Source organism: Ciconia boyciana, chromosome 13 (genome assembly GCF_034638445.1).
Source record: "Ciconia boyciana chromosome 13, ASM3463844v1, whole genome shotgun sequence".
Lineage (NCBI taxonomy): Eukaryota > Metazoa > Chordata > Aves > Ciconiiformes > Ciconiidae > Ciconia > Ciconia boyciana.
Window position 1 is genome coordinate 4,316,843 of NC_132946.1, and position 15,540 is coordinate 4,332,382.

Below are 15,540 nucleotides of genomic sequence, written 5' to 3' on the forward strand. Positions count from 1 at the left end.
AGCTTCTTAAAGTGAGGCATCAAAAACTCTGTTTGTTTATACACAGAGAGGTCCTTAAAGAAGAGTTTACATTTTAAAAAGATGACACCCTGACTTGCAGTAGATCATGCTGAGCATCAGTGGTTGACCAGGAAGAGAACTCAGGACTTGTGACCACAGCTCCTTTGCTTTAGCCATGAGGCCTCTCAGTCTCTTCTGTTTTCAAAGGACTTAACTTTATTTAAGATACAGTCAGGCTGCCTGTGAATCTCATGCATCATTCCCATATGCTCTTTATTCATTCTGTATTCTGAAAAGGAGCCTCTTATGAGTCATTTGAGAAAGCTGATGCCCTGCCTAAAAGAATACTAAGCCTTTAACCATTGATAACGCTCAGCCTGCAGTTGGATCTGGAGGTCATTCTTCTCCGGGCTGAGGGTGGCTGTCTGCTGCTCTGCTCTTTTGCGTGTTTTGTGAGCTCCTGAGTCTTTGACATGATGCTTTGCAGCTCCAATTCCTTCAGTTACATTTTCTTCTCCTGTTGGGCCACATTCAGCAAAGGCTTCACCTGGAAGTAAGGAGTTCAAGCAATGACGTTCCCAAAACAAGCCTTTTCTATTATAATGGTTCCTGAAAGCCCTGAGGTGGTCCTTTTTATCAGATCCTAGTATTTTTTGCATACCGGTGGGAGGCCTGGTGTTTCCTGAAATGCCTGTTTAGTGCAGAGGGTTTCATATCTATAGTGTGAGTAATATAACTCCTTGAAAAGGTTGTTATGGTGCACAGTAGCAGATCTGTGTGCCAGCATAGAAATCAGGACTGTATTCCAGATTCTGAACTGATATAAATGCAGAATGATTCTTATAATGATCTAGATTCATACCAGTCCAAATGGGACCAGAACCCTTTGAAAGCTCTTTCTTTCTAAGGCTATGGAAGTTCATTTGGTTTGCACTGGAGTTGGTAAGTGTGTCCCCAGGCAAAAAGGCAGATCTTGTTTCACCTATATGTGGAAAATTGGCTTTAACATAGTTTTGTTTCTGTATTGGGTTTGCATAGCAAGGTTATGGTAGTGGAGGGGCTATGGGGGTGGCTTCTGTGAGAAGCTGTTAGAAGCTTCCCCATGTCCGATAGAGCCAATGACAGCTGGCTGCAAGACTGACCCGCCACTGGCCAAGGCCGAGCCCATCAACGACGGTGGTAGCGTCTCTGTGATAATGTGCTTAAGAAGGGGAAAAAAGTTGCTGCGCAACAGCAATTGCAGCCGGAGAGAGGAGTGAGAATATGTGAGAGAAACAACTCTGCAGACACCAAGGTCAGTGAAGAAGGAGGGGGAGGAGGTGCTCCAGGCAGCGGAGCAGAGATTCCCCTGCAGTCTGTGGTGAAGACCATGGTGAGGCAGGCTATCCCCCTGCAGCCCATGGAGATCCACGGTGGAGCATATATCCACCTGCAGCCCATAGAGGACCCCACGCTGGAGCAGGTGGATGCACCTGAAGGAGGCTGTGACCCTGTGGGAAGCCCATGCTGGAGCAGGCTCCTGGCAGGACCTGTGGACCCATGGAGAGAGGAGCCCACGCTGGAGCAGGTTTGCTGGCAGGACTTGTGACCCCGCAGGGGACCCACGCTGGCGCAGTCTGTTCCTGAAAGACTGCGCCCCATGGAAGGGACCCACATTGGAGCAGTTCATGGAGGACTGTCTCCCATGGGAGGGACCCCACACTGGAGCGGGGGAAGAGTGTGAGGAGGAGTACCCCTGAGGAGGAAGGAGCAGCAGAGACAATGTGTGATGAACTGATGAACTGACCACAACCCCCATTCCCTGTCCCCCTGTGCCGCTGTGGGGGAGGAGGCTGGGAAAACCGGGAGTAAAGTTAAGCCTGAGAAGAAGGGAGGGGTGGGGAGAAGGTGTTTTCAAGATTTGGTTTTATTTCTCATTATCCTACTCTGATTTATTACCTACTGGTAATAAATTAATTTTTTCCCCAAGTTGAGTCTGTTTTGCCTGTGATGGTAACTGGTGAATGATCTCTCCCTGTCCTTATCTCGACCCACGAGCCTTTCGTTATATTCTCTCTCCCCTGTGCAGCTGAGGAGGGGAGTGACAGAGCGGCTTTGGTGTGCACCTGGCGTCCAGCTGGGTCAACCCACCACAGTTTCACTTGAGCTTGAGTATCTTGGTCAACACTTTCTTTCCTCTCTTACAGGAAAACCAACTGAATTATCCATCCTGGGACTAAGTGAAGGGAGTCTGAGCTGGAACTGCTCCTTCATGCTGACACTGTGGTTCTGCTTAAGAGAATTGAACCAAGCAGCTTTGTTTCAGCTTTTAAATGTTAATGAATAGTGAAATCTTGTATGCCCGTGCTCATAACCTCACCACTTCTCTCTATGCTGTTTTTAGAAGTGGGAAGTCCAGGTCTTGAATTTCTAAGACACTCTCTTTCCACTCCCTGGAGGTAGCAGGCTTAGACTCAGGTTTCAGGGCTTTCTCCATTTACTAACTTTTCTGGCATTGATCTGGAAATAAATCATTCAGGCCCCTTGCCCTAGTAACAACGAACAAGAAAGTCACTAGCTTTCTCAGTGTCTTTACTTAAGTGAACATGGCTGTTATTTTTTCTCCCAGCCCTTATCTTCCCTGCCCAGACATCCCAAGGTTCTCAGTGCCTGTAATTGCCACCGTTTAATTCTGCAGAACAGGACAACCTCAGAGTATTTTCCCCATCCTACTGTACAATTTCCACCCTCCCCAGAAAAGCAGCTGCAGAAACTTCTGGACATTCCTCTGAATTGCCATCACGCCTAGCCTGTAGAAACAGAATATGTGTGGCTTAGAAACAATTCTGTTTCTAGGCAATGTATGTAGGGGGACTCAAAGTGTTCACGCTCAATTGTATGCAACAGAATGCTGGAGTCAGTATGCAGTTTCAGTCAAATGGAGTAGGCCTCGATGCCCCACAATTTTTTGGCATGCAAGAAGAGTCATAGCACTTTGCTGACATAGGAAAAAGGACAACAGAATTGAATTTGTTTAAAAAATGCTACTGTGGATGTAGAAATTGAAGTTTTTATGCACTAGAAGAGACAAATACAGCTGAAAATATACAAGTGAACTGGAAGCTAATTGAAAGGGTGGGTTTTGCCTCTCATCTTTCCTCTCCTGTATCCTGCAGCCATAGATACCATAGGCAGTGTCAGAAAAACTGCACAGATCGAAACCAAAATCTTGTGACTCATAAACCTATGTATTGTGGTTGAGTTCCAGGAGACTCACTGCATCACCATGTGCATTAGGGTTTCTGGACAGGGATAAGGCTCACTTCCACATTACAGAGATCCTCCAGCTGTTGATCTTTGGAGTGGACGCACAGGAGGTAACGGAGCTACCCAGCTGTCTAGCTGCAACGTTGTTCTGCTACATGGAGCCATGTGGAAAAAGCAAGAAAGCTTTATTGCTGTGCTGTGTACTGGGATGTAGAACTTGGAAGTCCTAGTTTCATTTCATGGTTCTTCCTAGTAAATGAATTACATTAGTGCTTGGTTTCTAACGCTGCCTTGGATTCACTAGTTTTTTCCCCAAGGATAGTGTCTTTACAGCATCTTTTTGTACTCAACCCTCATCAGGAAGCCATGAGCATGACATTGCGGCATGGTCATGATCTTTGCCAGAGGTTCGTCTCTCATGTCTTCCAGTGTGGCCAGGATCCCAGTACAGAAAAATATGTTGGAAGACAGGAGACTGTTAGAACCTGGAGTTCTAGGTAGCCTTTGGGACTATGAAACTCTGGACTTGCTGTGTATTAGCACTCAGAAATAAGGATATTTTACTTCTTTGGTCTTTACATGTCGATTTATCTCGTTGTGATCTCTCTTCTCTGCTTACATTTACAAAAAGGATAAAGTTTGGGGAGGTTATGGGAATGGAAGACTAATATTTAGGAATTGGATTCCATTCACCTTTAGCATGGATTTGCCTGGAGTTCTTCAGCCTTTTCTGTGCCCAAGGTGTCTAGCTATAAAAAATAACATCAGGATCATCATAAGATCTAGCTAAGTGGCATATGGTAAAGCAGGAGTGGAAGTCTTTTCCTTGATGAACCCTAACTATACCTTGTGCTCTCCTGTGCCAGGAAACGCACTAAGTAGTTTCAGTGACAATGAAAAAGTGATAGTAGTAATCTTGTGGCTGTTGTCTTTAAAAGTAAGATCAGGGGCAGTGTCTGGCCCACCTTAACCTCCATCCATAAGTTGAAATTTAAGGATAGAATAGGCTGGAGGAGTGATGAATATTGTGTAATTATTCTAAAAGTTGGGAAATGCAGATTTTAGGTTCACGCAAAGAACAGAATGCTCCCTTTTGTGTGGCTGTTACAATACCTACTTTCATTATGTTATGACAAAAACATATGTGCAAAATTAATGATACATGCTGCTAATATTAGACAGCTACAACAGTCTCTCTCCATTTTCCTTTCCAGTCTTAAATTGGATAAATGATCAGTTAGTAGGATTTTTGCCTGACTAAGGAATAGTAAAGAGCAAGTGAGATTTATCGCATAGCTTAAGGTGCACTTCATTTGCATTATATTAACTGTACTGTCTGATTAAAAGTCAGTTTGGGGAGCATGTGTAAGAGAGAAGATTATATGCGTGAGGAAGTGGGTTGCTGTAGAAACTCTTAACTCTGCAGCTATATCTACACCAAAGGCATGCTGAGTCATAACTGCCATCAATTTATTTAGCTCAATTTGGTAGGAGTAAACAGTACCTTGTTATATTCAATTCTGTACTCTTTCTCCCCCAGGTCAGTAGAGCCAAGCAGCAACTCTGATGCCTTCTTATTGTCCACAAACCCTGGAGGGATTATGCTGGGATTCAGGCTTTGGTATCTAAAATGAGAAAGACAGGTACAATGATATAAGAGCTACAGTTAGCGGTAGTGCAGAAAGGCTAATCACTGCTTAAGATCTTCTCTGGTTTAGCTTCCTAGCCCCACAGGCATGGCGCTGAAATACTAGTGGTAAGGAAGCTTGTGGACATTTCTACCCGTCTGTGCAAAGTGGGAGTTCTTGGAGGGGGATGCAGAAGCGTTAGAAGTAGGCATTCATACCTACTCCCTCTGATTTCTCACGGACAAGATCACTGCACAGGATGCATACCTCCCTCATCTGAAAGTGGAAGATGTGCATTCAGTAATAGTGTTGGAATTCAAACAACATGAGTAACTGCCTGTTCGTAGCAGATTGGTTTGCTGTTCACTGCTTTCCATTACTTGTCCTTCCACTTTGTTATAGATCACAGGTGAAAAATTATGTTGCTCTTCCCCTCTGCAACTCACTGTTTTCGTGGTTGATCCTGCAAAAAAGGGTTGCAGGAGGCAATGCAGCCTAATAAATGATGGTGCCAATTTGTCTAGTTCCAGGTTGTGTATTTCCTAATTCTTTGTGCTTCTCTCACGAAATGAGAGGTTTATTAAACATCCTGTCTCTAGCCCTGGCGCTTGGAAGCGTCTCTCAGACTAACATTCCCTCGAAGGGGTACAAGGTAGTCTGTGAAGTGATGACCCAACTTCTTTCATTCCTGAATAAAGATCTGCTGTTCAGCCAGCCACAGCTTGTGCTGAAGGCACTGTGTGGCTTTGCCTGAGGGTTGCTCTGCAGTGCTGCAGACACCTACCAGACTGCTTGAATTCATTTGGAACAATGCAGTGGATGAAATGCGAGGATGTGCTGTGCAAAGCGGTCATCAGCTAGTTTAGCTGCTCCTGGAACGAGACAAAGAGGAATGGAGTGAAAAAGCTAACAGGAGTTACCAAGGCTGGAGAGAGAAAACCTTCTGTTTTATGAAGTCATTTGCATTTCACAGCTGGAAACAAACAAACAAACAAAACCCCAGACAAGAAGGTAGGAAGTGAGCCTGGTCCTATGTGGCCCAGGGGAACAAGCTTACATGTGTGGAAGCAGCCTTGGGCATGTTGTGAACCTGAACCAATTTCAGGTAAATGTTGTTTCGTGATTCTGGCTTATAGTGTTATGTAACTACTCCTTCGGGGATTACTGTCATACAAAGAGTTAACAATGAAAGTCCTGCTCTCCATCCTGCTCTCCAGGCTCTCCAAGCCTAGAGGAGTAGCTCCATGAACTGATAACAGCTATTGGCTTTTATTTGCTGGGTGGACCAGCCCCTAGAGACAGAAGCATGCTACAGAGGACAGGCAGCACACAGTAACCTCATTTAGGCTTACGTGAAAACTCTTGCATGGCTGTCAGCGATCAAGAGTGGGTGAAATGGCAGCACGGTGCATAATAAAAGCAAACAAGGATGTCTGAAAGGACTGGCTTGAACTTGTCCATAACTGTATCAGCTGGCATTCAGCTTTGGATACCACAGAATTAGTAACACAAAACTTTCCCCATAATGTATTTCCCCTCTTCATTTGTGACTTTCAAGCCAAAATACTAACAGGCTTCTTTAGACCTTTCTTGTCCTGTTTCTAGCACTCATTACAACTAATGTAAGTACTATGACACCAGCCTCAGAAAGGTATACCACATCCTCGGGGTGCTGGCCTGCATCTCAAGAGACTGCGACGTAATTCTCTGCTCTGCCATATCCTTCCTGTGTGACCCCACAAGTCTCTTAGAGGCGTTTCAGTTGCCTAAACATAGTGACATTTTAGATGCATTCATGTATCGCCAGCCACTGCTCCAGCAGGGCACAGGTCTCTTCTAAGCACCATGTTGTATCTTTTTGCCCCTTGTGAATGTCCCAGATAGCCAAGGGCATTTTAAATGACACCAATGACACTAGATGCCAAAGTTTCTGTAACTGAATGCCACCCTTCTCTCTTTTAGTTCTGCATTGGTAAAATCAGGGTAATGGCATTAGCCAGCCTTGGGCAGGGTTGAAGATAAACTAGGGAGACTGAGCTGCTGCTGGAATACAAAGGCATTGATGGCAGTTTAAATACAAAGGCATGGATGATTGCTTACCCTGTAGGAGTTGGAGGCAGTCACAAAAGAGGACCCGCTTTCCTGCCTCTTGCTGCCACCAGCTAAAATCAATATTATTGCACAGAATATGCGAGAGATGCTCTTGAAAAGGAGTCACACTGAAGTAGTATATGGTAGCCTCCAACATAAATCTGTCTTAACTGACTTAAGTTAGCAGTTCAGTGCTGTCTGGATAAACTACTAACCAAATAAAAATATGCATCATTTTACTTGCATTCTGCTTTGGTTTAGAGGTTGTTCTTTCATTGTTTACTGTTTACTGAGAAATCCTCAAAACCAGAAGTGAACATCGTCCCTGGAAAAGAAGAGAGGAGAAGCTGCATTCACAATATGTTGGCATACACAATTTTTTGCACTGTAAGTCAGTCTCCTCTCTCTTACGCTAGTGCTGCTTTACCAGGCTAGCATAGGCTGAGATGGAGTTGCACATGCAGGAAGTAGAAATAAGGTCCAACCCTGTCTATTTGATAGCTCAAAATCCGAAAGGCAGCTTCCTAAACTGTTTCCCATTCACCTTTCAACTGCAGAGTCCTGGGCTGGGCTGATGACAATCCTAGTAGGCAGCAAGTTTTTCTGGTTGATAGAAACCTGACATTTGTCTGGGCAGCAGAAGGCCGCTGACTGCCAGGAGGGGATTATGTAGCCTGTCATTAAGCTGGGATTGCACTCACGCTTCCATCTGTGCAAGCATGTTTCTGCAGCAGTGCTTGGTAGTGCCTTCACTGAGCAAAGTGAACACGGTGTGTACCGTCTGCCTCTCTTAGTGCTGGAGGGGCAGAATTTTCAAGGACAGAGCTAGATTGTGTTTCAGCACGGAAGAGAAGTATGCAGAGGCAGACACAGGCTGTTACCTGGATGAAGGGAGTATTACAATGACAGGCTTAATCCTTTCTACAAAAGAATGATGGGGAAGCACTGGGCACCAGAACCGGGGACATTTGCTTGCCGACACATTGAGCAGACAGTATTGATTATACCGCATAATGTTCAGTCTACCTGCAGCCTCCTCCTCTTTAAAGAGGACCCAGAGCAGAGACGTGCTGGATTTCTGGAGCAAGCCCACCACTGCTTCATTCAGGGGATCCTCGTTCTTCTGTAGCCACCCTGTGATACTGTGTCACGCCTGGAAAGGAGCAAGGGAGAAAAGGCATGACGAGTTCAGATACAGCGAGAGAATAGCCCAGTAGCAGTGCATGAGAAAGCAGATTTCTGATTGTTAACCTGCATAGAGAGAGGGAGAAATAATCTGTGGGTATAGGGAAAGGAAGTGAGTTAATGCTGGTTTGGGAATAGTATTAATGCACTCCCTAGAGCCTCGGGACTCGTGGGGGGGCCTTACCATGGAAAGCCCTGAATAAATGGTTCTGCAGGACTGCTGAAGGAAAGGATGCTGCAGAGAGATTATATTTTTACCTTTTAGGCTCATACTTTGATACGCCGTCGGAGGGGACAATGTGGCTTATAGCTGGGTATAACCAAGCACAATCAGAACGTATTTTGGCACAGTGAAATGTCACTTTCAAAAACCTGCTTGGTACCAAAGAAAGGAAATAGTTGCTGTAAAAAAGATAGAGCAAAGGGCCTGTGATTCATGCTCTGATCATGTTCTGTCAGTATGTCTGTGCAGTGGAGTATATGAATAACTGGTGGAGTTTGATAATATGCTTAAATACTGTTCCCGCTGCTAAGCATTAGCATGGCTGCTTGACAACACAGCAGAGAGGCAAGTCACATACACCAGGAAAGGCTAGACAAGCTGCAGCGAACTGCAGGACTCTGGCTCTTCCAGCAACACGTAAGCAACAGAAGCAAAAATGAATTTAGTCCTTTGGCTGATGTGCCCTTTGGGTAGCTTTCCTACAGCTTTGTGTTACTAGAAACAAGCCTTCACTTGAGTTTCCGGGGTTTTGTTCTGTTTCAGAATATCTATAAGGATTATATTTTTAATCAAGGCTAGTGGCAACACGTTGAAGAGTCATGAAACAGCCTTGCTGTTCTTTGTACGTTAAAATGTTCAACTGTTGCGTCACTGGTCAGACATTTGCACAATCAGTGTTTTCAATTAATTGTTACTGGAAAGGATTTCTGAGATGCACATTTCTGTGCAGCAGAGCCAATCTCTGGTCGCAGTACTTCAAGGCAACAGAGACACATTAATTTGCACCAGCAAAGTACTTTCCCCAGTGTTGCTGTATATTAAAACCTATGGAAGTTTGATGTGACCTATTCATGCAGAGAGCTTGGCCTCTATGTCTTGGCCTCGTGTCTGACCTCGCCAAGTGCATGTTTCGGCTTACTCAGGGTTAGAGACAGGGGTGTGGCAGAAACAGCACTGGTCTGCACTTAACTGTGCCAACGTAATGCACCGCGGTGCTCAGAGTGAGCTTCTTCCCCTTTGCCTTTGCCTCCCTTGGGCTTGAGGAAGTTGGGTGATTTGCCTAGATGGCTGTTATAACAGCAGCCTTTGATGGCTATCAGTGGCCTTGGGGAACATGCGCACGCTGGCCAAATCCCTAGCTCTGGCACTATAGTGCTAAGAGGGCACCTTTCTGCTCCAGCTTGTTCCCTGCTTTCACCCTGGGCCTGGCAATGCCCCCTCTGGAGCTCTCCAGACTTCAGACCCATGAGCTGAGTAACTTTGTCAGCCACTATTGGAGGGAAGATTAACATGTTAATCTGAGTAACAGGAAGAAAATCGCTCATTGTCCCCATCCCCTTGCTGCATACTCAGAAAAATGGTTACAGGCTCTGCTTTCAGGGGCAGGGAAGCTCTCCAGCCCTGCTGGGAACCCACTGGGAAGGACAGAAGGGAAGCAGGTCTCAGCTCTGTCCATTCACACACACACCATTCAGCAGAGCTTGCTGGATGGAGCAGAGGCAATAATACACACCTCAAACAAGGTGTCTGGGCTCCCATATGCTCTGGGAGGTATGTGCCTGTTTGCTCCACCATGGCTCCAAAAACACCTGCAAAGCAGGGCTGTTCAACAAAGAAGGATCAAGTCCTTAGCTGACAGCTCAGCCATCTGGCTAGGCCTGCTGCCCTGTGGCAGCTGTGAATGCCAGCTCTGACTCTCAATAGCACATCTGTTAATTTAAAAAAAAAAATTGGTGTGTTGTTTAAGGTCACTTTATGTGCCCTGGAAACAAGAGACTGGTTTTAGCAGCTTTTTCGATCTTAACGAATTGGCTGAGCTCTTAGCATGCTGGCTTTGTCCTGGTTTGCTGTCACCAAGCTTAAGATCTCAGCCTACCTCTGTGTTGTCCACCTCTGCCTGCTCCTTTCTTGGCTTCTGCTTGAACTTCATAGTGCCCAAGTGCATGATACCCCTAGTCAGCTTGTAAACACAGATCCTCTCTTCTGGCCTGGAGCCCAGGACATCAAAGGCCACCTGGCAGAAGGGACACAGACCCACACAAGGGAATTCTTAATCTGCACCATAAGCTGGAAGACCGCCCATAGTGCTAAACATCTAAAATAATTTTCCAGCCCATTGAAATTTGGCCAGCCAGGTCCCCTCAGACTAGCATGGGACAGAGTAGCTTCATGTTGCTCTAAACCAGCACTCTGCTTTTCTTTCGTATACTGGTTTGTGCTACCTAGCAGTTGTTCTAAGTGTCTGATACCATGAGCAAAATGCAACGTATCATCTGGGGTATCAGCTCATTCCACTCTTCACCATGCTTTTTAAAATCAGCAGGACATGAGCAGCAACATCCCTTTATAGCAATTATCCCATATCTCAGCTAGCACAGGTATGGAGGAAGTGTAGCTCTGCTGGGAACGTGGTGCTTTGCTCTCACAGCATGCCTGGAGAAGGGAGAGCGCACGACTGAGAATGCCAGAGAATCTTGCAATGTGTTACTTGTGAGCCATGATTTGGGACTGCCTGTCTTAGTGGCTGTGAAAATCATATCTGCTGTGTACAAAAGGTTTGTTTGCAATGTACAAATCCTGGAAGCTGTAGAATACCAACAGCTGCTAGAAGGGGCACTGTAAGTTCAGCAGCTGGAGACTGTTTGATCTCTCTGTAGCTCAAGTCCTGCTTATAATAATAGTCTCAGGAGCCAGCAGACATTCCCAATAAGCTCTTTTCAGTAACAGATACTCTTCAAAATTATATTAAAAAGGAAAATGTGTGTCAAAAACAGACAAAGGGTCAAGTGTTCCTCTTACAAAAGCTGCTCCTTGAGATTACATATGTATGCGAGATGAGCAGGTTTTAACCCATGGTCTCTGCCACAGCTTTCAGATCTGTCAGTTTTCAGGCTTCAAACAAACCCTATAACCAGCTTGTTTGAAGTCCTGCAAACCTCAGGCCATTGAATGTTAACCAGAAACTCCTACATCAAGCTCATTTGCTCTGGAGCAGATCTTTTACATTCAGGCTTCAGCTCACAGACAATTGAACAAATCTTTAGGCTATTCCTAGCTGCTCTTCCAGTAGCTTATTTATCCTCAGGTTGAAGAAGCTGAATTTTATGCCTAGCGGAAACTTAGGCTGGGGGGACTAACTCATCCTACTTCTAAGCAGTCTCTGAATTTCCAGTGCATGGTTTGTAAGATTGACCTGTGAAAAGCGTTCTTATACTGCCCTTTCTTTCTGAGAAGAGCTCTGGAAAAGATGTTTCGTACCTTGTAATCACTCTGTCCATACCTTCTCTCAGACACTAACATGCTTAGTTTGGCTTCTGGTCTCCACAAAAAAATCCTCCTCTAGGCATCCTGTTTGCTGTATTTTCAATTTCACTGATGTTTCTCCAGAATTACATTAGTGAGAAGTGGCTCTTCCCCATCATCCGTGTTGTCTGCTGTGATCGCACCTTGATGCACCCAGTGGTAATGATTAGGATTGGGCACAAGAAGCAGCTTCTGCAGCAAGAGACAGACCAAGAGCTGATTACACCAATCGCCATCAGTACAATCAAGGCATAACGTGAGCTTTTTGACTGGAGACTGAGGGTTCTTCTAGGCTTCAATTCCTGAGCATGTTTTGAGTGTATCACTTCAGAAAAAAGCCTTTTGTGGGATGAGTTGCTTAGGCTACCTAGGAGATTTTGACATAGCAGTCACGTCAAAGTAAGTGGGATTGAACACACAGACCTTTTCAACAGTATTGAAAAACTTGTCCTGGCTGTCTTTCCTGTCCTGAGGAGACGTAAGCAATTGACATGCAGCAGCTCAACACTTCAGTTAGTTTGAAAATGATCATTTTTACCTTAGTGGCAGCCCTGCCAGATCAAGCGGGACCTCACCATGCATTGATCAAGATAAGGGAAGACAGCTTTCTTTTCTCACTCTGGCCTGCCTAAGGAAAAGTCACTTGCAATCCTCTTCTTCCTGGATAATTAGTAACAAACCCTCACTGCAGAGAACCTATTTCAATCTCTAGCCAAGTACAGTTCTGGTGAATAGGTTTCTTATTCTAGAAACAGAGGATCGAGCAGGGATGTGTGCATTAAAGGGAGTGAATACACACACAAAGTGCCATACCAGTAAGTTCAAGTTTCTTCTTGGAGAGAATCTGATGGAAAATATTATAATATCTCTTAGCTACTCCCTGGGAAATGACACGTGACTTCTCCAGACCTGGAACACAGAGGGAAACACATCCAGGTGTAGGCAGCAGCCAGAGACTGAAAAATCATGGCTCTACGTCATGTCAGTGAGAATTTTGCTTTTGATATCAGTGAAACCAGCATTTCACCAGTGTCCTTTGGAAGTCCTGTAAGTGCAGCAAGAACCATAGTATCCTTCAGTGATGGTCTCAGAGCATGCATTTAAGCTTCACAGCATTCCCACTGGCACAAGTTTTAGTACACCTATTTTGGCAGCTAGTGAAATGGAGGCAAAAGATGCCACCACTTGTCCAGTTATGTCAGTTCTGTGTTCAGGAACAGATCTCCAGACTAACTCATCCTACTTCTAAGCAGTCTCTGAATTTCCAGTGCATGGTTTGTAAGATTGACCTGTGAAACGCGTTCTTATACTGCCCTTTCTTTCTGAGAAGAGCTCTGGAAAAGATGTTTCGTACCTTGTAATCACTCTGTCCATACCTTCTCTCAGACACTAACATGCTTAGTTTGGCTTCTGGTCTCCACAAAAAAATCCTCCTCTAGACCTCACTGTATCAATTCATTCAGCTGTACAAAATCACCAGACCTTGCTGGCAATCTTAGCTGGGCATTTTTTATCCTTGCCTCTCAGCTGAAGTCTTCAGTCCATATAGGTCTGCTGGTGAATGGCATCATGTGAGTTCTTCAGACAAATTTGGGTTGACTCAAACCACCTTTATTGTCAATTTTAGTTAGTCCAGGTGACTTCAGGGAACCCTTATACAATCCCTGCTGCCAGCAGAGCTCCAGTGGGCGTGCAGAAGGACCTTGAGCCAGTGCTGCTGCTTGCACAGTGAAGGTCTGTCCATGCCCTTGCTCTCCAGGCCAGGCTGGAAGAAGCTGCAACCTGCCAGTAAACAACCTGAAACTTGCCTTGGCCCACTGTCCAGAGAGGCAAATCCAACATATGGTCTCTGGGTGTGATGCAAATCTGGGATGAGTTGAAAGTAGGAGGGATGGAGACAATCCCACATTAAAAAATAACCGGTCCATATGTTTCCTCTCTCCTTTTTCTGTATGCTAAAGGGCTTTAGTCAGGAAACATGGTGGGGTCTTTTTGCCTTGAGCTGGGATTTGTGGTTCTCATTTAGTCTTGGATGCACGTGTGCAAACAAAGAACAATGCACCTTCCCTGGATAGCTATTTTTAGGGTCTTGGTTGCAAGACAATATAGTGTTGTGCTGATGAATGTGAGTAATGGTTGCAATATAATTGTAGAATGAAAAGGGTACAGCTTTTGGGGGAGGCATTGTGTCTTTTATGTGTTCACACAGAGTCTCATAGGCAACTAAAGAAAGAAGAAATAAATTTGTCATCACCTAAAGCATGTAACTTCACTGTGGAAATAGGGGCAGATTTTGGCTTCATTTACAGCAGTGCAGGTCCCTCAAGTTAACAATTCATTTCAGATTTGCATGTGTCTGATGTAATCAGAACAGGGTCCATTCAACACAGGAAAAAATCCAAAGCAAAATTAATTTAAAGAATTATGTGCTTACAGCTCTCAGTGTTAGCCCCAGCCAGCTTGCCTGTGCTACCAAAGTGAATTCAGATAAATTTGCCCTAGATGAGAAAATAAAAGATGAGTCTGTTAATCAAGATTGCAATATCTGTAGGAAAACAAAGTAGCTGAGAGGTTCTGAGCGTTCATCAGGGACAGACAGCATTGCCTGTAGGAGCAAATTTGCAAGTCAGTGAGAGGAAATTTAATCTTTTCAAAGATCAGATCTATAAAAAACCTCTTTCTTCTTGGATTCTGTATTAGAGCTTAAAGAAATCCTCCTTTCTCTGCAGCATATGGCAGAAGTATGTAGCACACAGAAACACAGGAATGAGATTTCAGTCGAAAACCCCGATGTTTTACATTTTCACTGACAATTTCAAAATTAAAAGTAATCTGCAAAAAATGAAGTCATTTTGAATCTTTGCAGAAGTAAACAGTTGAAAGGGCATTGATTTGGGGTTGATCAAAACTCTTTTTTTCTTTTGACATATAAAAATATGAAGTCAAAACAAAATCGACTGATGAACTTAGTTCAAGAAAATGGGAACCAATAATGCTTCATGTGAAATGTTAGTAAATATAAACTAACTGTAGCGCTTGAGGAAGCATTTTAAAGTAATTTTTGTTTTTCTTTCATCTGAGGGAACATCTTTGTATGGCCTACCAGTGACTTATCAGTGAAATCCAAAGAAGGGCTGGTACTTACAAAACGGGAGGAATTGTTCTTCCTCGTAGTTTCAGCATTATCAAGGGTCTCCAGAACAGGATTCACCTGGGTGATTTGATCTTCCAGGGATTCCTACAAAAAGAAGATAAAAGTCAGCATCAGCAGGATGCTCCACACTGAAGACTTAGGCTTTGAGCACAACTACTCCTCACCGTCCAAAGCAACCTGTTAAATACATTTTCTGTCAGTCAGCTCCCACAGAAAGCTGAATTACTGCTGTGAGCAGTAATTCCTTTTCAGGTTCAGCCCTACCGAAGGCTCTCCACAGAGGTCCAGCCTTGTGGATTTGGGGCAGGCAGGAGTCTGGCTAACCTCCCCAGTTCCAAGAAGTGACACCAAATGCGAAGTGTAATGCAGTTTTCAGTGCTTAGTACTTCAGTCTTCCGGAAGAGAGTTTTGGGATGTGTCAGGATCGAGAGACCCACAGGGGAATGGTAGGGCAGCGCTGGGATCTGCAGGCAGAAAGCTAGGAAAGAGGAGTGAGGTTTATTGCTTGTAGGAGGAGGAAGGTTATTCCAAGGATAGAGGGCAGCATAAGACAGGCTAGGAATGCGTGTAGGGTAGGGACAGCCTCGGGGGGAGAGGTTGTGGGGGAGGAAACAGGCGCAGAGGTACAAGCTGGGACACGACAATCCAGAGCTCTGGTGGTGAGGAAGCTGGAAGGAGAAATAGGAAGCCACCGAAGGAATCCCACAAGG

At 44.8% G+C, this 15,540-nt stretch overlaps 2 long non-coding RNA genes across 6 annotated transcripts in view; one reads left to right on the top strand and one right to left on the bottom strand.

The window, feature by feature from the left end:
* LOC140659224 (uncharacterized) overlaps positions 1-15,540 on the top strand; it is a 45,061-nt gene that overhangs the window by 23,925 nt on the left and 5,596 nt on the right. Inside the window, exon 1 of one of the 5 annotated variants that reach the window (XR_012045052.1) lies at positions 5,546-5,885. The exons of 2 other annotated variants lie outside the window; for them this stretch is intronic. This is a non-coding gene — a long non-coding RNA (uncharacterized lncRNA). Of the gene's footprint in view, positions 1-5,545; positions 5,980-8,695; positions 8,791-15,540 lie in introns of those variants that run through there. 2 more of the 5 variants (XR_012045049.1, XR_012045053.1) reach the window with 2 other exon arrangements.
* Positions 336-15,295, bottom strand: LOC140659225 (uncharacterized). The gene is made up of 8 exons (XR_012045054.1): positions 15,095-15,295; positions 14,822-14,914; positions 11,654-11,868; positions 7,992-8,118; positions 6,975-7,290; positions 5,659-5,746; positions 4,751-4,871; positions 336-547 (listed from the first exon to the last, which is right to left on the bottom strand). It is a non-coding gene; the product is annotated as an uncharacterized lncRNA (long non-coding RNA).